This window comes from Penaeus vannamei, chromosome 28 (assembly GCF_042767895.1).
Source record: "Penaeus vannamei isolate JL-2024 chromosome 28, ASM4276789v1, whole genome shotgun sequence".
NCBI lineage: Eukaryota > Metazoa > Arthropoda > Malacostraca > Decapoda > Penaeidae > Penaeus > Penaeus vannamei.
The window spans coordinates 30,981,601-30,986,600 of NC_091576.1; positions in this window are offsets into that span (position 1 = coordinate 30,981,601).

Here is a 5,000-nt window from a genome sequence, read left to right on the forward strand (position 1 = left end):
TTATTATTACTATTATTATTATTATTATTATTATTATTATTATTATTATTATTATTATTATTATTATTATTATTATTATCATTATTATCATTATTATTATTATTGGTGTTGTTATCCGTATCATTATGATTGTTATCATTATTATTACTTTTATTGTTATCATTATGATTGTGATTATAATTGTAATGATTATCAATATTAATTGGTATTATTATTATTGCTATTATTGTTATTGGTATAATTATCATTATTATCATCATTATCATTATAACTATTATCGTTTTAACATTGTTATTGTATTATCATTCCTATAACCATTACCATCAATATAATTATTGTTATTTATATTATTATCTTGTTATCATTACTATCATTATTATTGTTATTATTTTCATTTTGATCATTATTATCATGATTGGCATTATCCTTGTTATTATCATTATCATATTAATACCATGATTCATTATTATTTTTTTCTGTTAATATCATTAAAATTATTATCGTTATTAGTATTGTTATAATTTCCATTATCATCATTATCATTTTCTTTATTATTGTTGTTATTACCTTTATTGTTATTCGTTTATCATTATGATAAGTATTTTTATTATTGTGATTATTATTATCATTGCCATTGTTATTCCATATACAGCATATAATAATGTTATTAAGATAATAATGATAATGATAGCAATAACAATAACGATAATAGTAATAATGATAATAATGATGATATATTGATTATACTAATAGCAATAACAATAAGAATCGTAATAATAAAAAAATAATAATCACAATATTGCTATTGTTATCATTATCAATATCATCATCTTTATTAAAATTATGATTATGATTATCATTATTATCAATATTATTGTTATATGATCTTCATCTTCATCCACATCAGTATAATTGTTGTTATTAATGTATTTAATAATTTAATCATTATTGTCATCTTTGTAGATAACCAAATTATCATTTTCATAATCGTCACTATTCTTATGATCACGATAGATGTTGTTTTTATTGTTGCTTTTGTGTACAATGATGTTTTATTTCTGTTAGAAATTAACATAATACTAAGATTACACACAAAAGTTACTGAGAAGTTGTAATGAATGTTTATGAATTAAATGTTGATAATCTGTTGCGATCCGTCATAGAAAATGGGTCTACAGTGAAAGTTTGTGGTAGACTCATGTAAATTTGAAACTGGATGATTGGGTGTTAGTACAGGTTCACATTTTCACTATTCTTTTTATTTGTCGTTATTGTCAGTATCATTACTGTTGTTAAAGCAATTATCAATTTCTTTATTAATATCATCACTAGGGTTGTTACTATTATTTTTCATTGTCACTGTTATTGCCACTATGATTATAATGATTATCATTATCAGTGTGACTGCTATCATCATTACTTTTATCATTTTTATTATCGCTATTATTACATACTGATTAATCTGACAAACATATTAGATAACTCCATGTATCTTGTCCTCTATCAATCTATTAATCTATTTTTACCAGTAATAACGGAAAAAAATAACTTCAACATAATCGTCCGGTTCTCAAGGATTCAAAGAAAACGCAGCGACTTTAATACATAATAAATATTTATTTCCAAATTCACAATAGAAATATACACCATACCATGTCTCAAGGTATGTTCAAGGACCAAATCTTGAAATGCACAAATGCACATACCGAACACTGACCCTGCCTTGGGCATAGGCTTAGTGTGTACATCATACCGGCCTGTACGTACATATGGAACTGAACGCACATGTGGATAGATTGTACATACACAAAGGGATTGTATGTACACATGGAACAGTACAGACATGTGCAGCAGTACTCATAATAGACTGTACACTAACAAATCGGGAAAAGTGACTGGAGGGTGTCAGCGCACTCGAACAGCGTGCGCGTAAGGGGGTGTACGTGCATATATAGAAATTTGTAAATATGGAGCTGTATTATAACCAGAGGGGATGTACAATCAGATTATGTACATATACCCAGTGATGTACAGTCGAAAGCGTACATTCAGAGATCGCTGTGCCTTTAAAAAATAAGTCTTCAGCTAAGATGATTTATATAATAAACACATGGTTCCAATTCTCTATTTGTTTACGCACGTAGTCATCTCTGCATGTACTGAAAGGTGATCCGTACATATAAACATGGTTATACATACACACATAGTTGTACAAATAACAGGGAAATGTAATGTGTACATGGTCATGTGTGCACATTTGGGTCTGTACTAACGAAAATATAGTAAAGAGGCTCCGTCATGCACCCACAGGCGTACCGTGCGTGAACGGGGCAATTGTTTTCTTAACTGGCAAGATGGAGTCTGTACCGTGAAAATGAGCGGTTATTTTCAAAACGTGGAAACACATTTGTTTTCATTATTTATTTCCTGTCGAGATATATAGTTATTTTCCTTTTTGTTTTGTTCCTTCCTCTATACGTTTAGTTTTGACTTTCATCTTGACCTGTAAATCCCTTTCATCTTTGTCTGTCTGTCCATACCTTTCTTCTTTTGTCAATATCTTTTTTTTTTGTTTCCTTTCTCTTTCTTTTGTTTTGTCAATATCTTAATTTTTTTCCTTTCTCTTGCACTTCACACTATCTTGCACTTAATTCAACCTAAACTCTGTCTCACACTTGAATACAAAGATTTCATACCAGAGTTGCTTTCAAGAGTATAAAATGATTTATTGCCACACTACAAGGGTGAGCGAACACCTCGATGACCATCTGTACAGTGTTCTTATCTCCTTGTACTTTACCGGTACTCACACCATCTGCCGGTACTTGGACTGGGAGGAGAGGTGGGAGGGGAGGGGGGGGGTAAAAAAGTGTGGGGAGGGGGGGGGGCGTTCTTAAGGTACCCTGCTGCAACTCTTAACTTAGACACTCTTGTATTTTGGGCCGAAAAAGGAAAAAAAAAAAAAAAATGAGTCTAATGTAGGCCTACAATACACACACACTCCCGTCGCGTGGCCACACATGTGCACATGTTTCAGCACACATGTACACCCACGCGAGGGGGGGGGGGGGGAGAAATACTTAAACCCCAACGAAATGTCATATGAGTCATATTGTACTCAACGATAGAGGGAATGTGCAATGTACACTCACTGGTACTCCGCCCAGTGCTCTCGCCTATGCACCCCGATGTAAAATATACTTGTACTATTACAAAGTGGGTCTCATAACGCGGACATTGCCACTCATGAGTTTTTTTTTAACGAGTTTTTGAAAACTTTTTTTTCTTTATCTAATGAGGGGTCAAATCCCCCCCTTTATTCTGTTGAGATCGCTTGGAATGTTTATACAATCAAATAAAATGCATTCTTTTTATCAAAGAAAGTGAGGAAAGGGTATAAAAGAGAACCATAAAGAAGAAAGGAAGAAAGAAAACGAAAATACGGAGAAAGTAATAAAGAGAGACAAAATAGATAAATAAAATATAAAAAAAGAACGAAAAGGTATGACAGCAAAAGGTAAACACTTTTCAAAAACGGTTTGCTAAAAGTAAGAATAAAAAAAACGACGAATAAGAAGAAAAAAGAAATTAAACAAACGAATAAATATAAGTCACAGGTATTGTTATAAACATCACCAAGAATTTCAGTGTTACAATAATTTTACTTAACATAATACCAATGGTTAAGCATTTTACAACTGCAACGAAGCTATCATGTACCTGACTATTCGGCGCGAAATTCAAATCACGACAAAATACAGTAAATATATCTTTTTAAAAAATCCTTCACTTTTAACAATAGCTAAAAAATAACTTTTTTATTTCCCACAGTACAGAAAAAATAACTCTATTAATGATAATGGTAAAAATATCAATAGTAATAAATATAATAATACATGGATATCATTGAATATCAATAATAACGATGATGAAAGAAAAACGGTAATCTTGATACTAATAAAACCAATCACATTAAAATTACGAGGGATAATTTTGTAAAGAAATGGGAGAAAAACTAATGGTATTAGAATATAAAACAAAAAACAAAAGCTAATTATTACTGCGCAAGGCCCGCGTCATTTGTTTTAGCGCCACTGGTGAAACGACCGACCCTGAATCGTAAGGCTGGAAAAATATTCATCTTTTTTCTATTTTGGAAAGGTTAGGATTCTTTATTACTTTTCTTTTTTCCTTTTTTTTTGTTATCTGTTTCATTGTCCATTTATATGTCTATATTCTTCTAAGGCGAAAGGTTTGTCTGAGATCCCTGTTGACGCCGAAGAGCACGCCGCTTGAAAAAAATGGCTTCCATGATTTTTATACATTTTTTTTTTTCTTTTTACGAAATGGAGATATTGGGTTTAATTTGCAATGTGGATTGTCCGCTGCTACAGCTTCGTTCTGAATAAATAGATAAATAAATAAATGAATATATATACATATATAGCTAAGTAAAATGATATCACAATTAAACATTTAGAAAATGGTAAAGTAATAGTTTTGTTCGGAATGTACTTATGACGTCATTTAATCTGTTGTTTTTATTACCGGGTTGGTTATTGCATCAGAGATGCAGTAGCAATCCTTGGTAATGACTACTTATATTGCTTTTTAACGCCAAATTAAAACAAATTGCATCAACAATAACAAAGAATCGAACGCCGCAAGGAATCTCCAGTGTCATTTTTTTCTTACTCATATTCTCTCCATTATCATCACAAAGATGATTATTGTTAATATTGTTTTAGTTTTCCCGAATGAAAATATTGCACTTTTCCCTCCATCTCCGTCCGTCAGCATAACCGGCGCTCGAGCGGGATCCCAGACGCGCTATTTTCACCGTGGCTGCGGGGTACCAGGTAACGGCCCTTGAGACATCGTGGCTATTTGAACAATTCTTCTGCTATTCTGAGGTTTGTCTCGACTCCCGTGAGACCGGACTCGTCTCCACACTAAATAGGCAACATCAATAATGGTCAACATCTAGCATAACAACATCA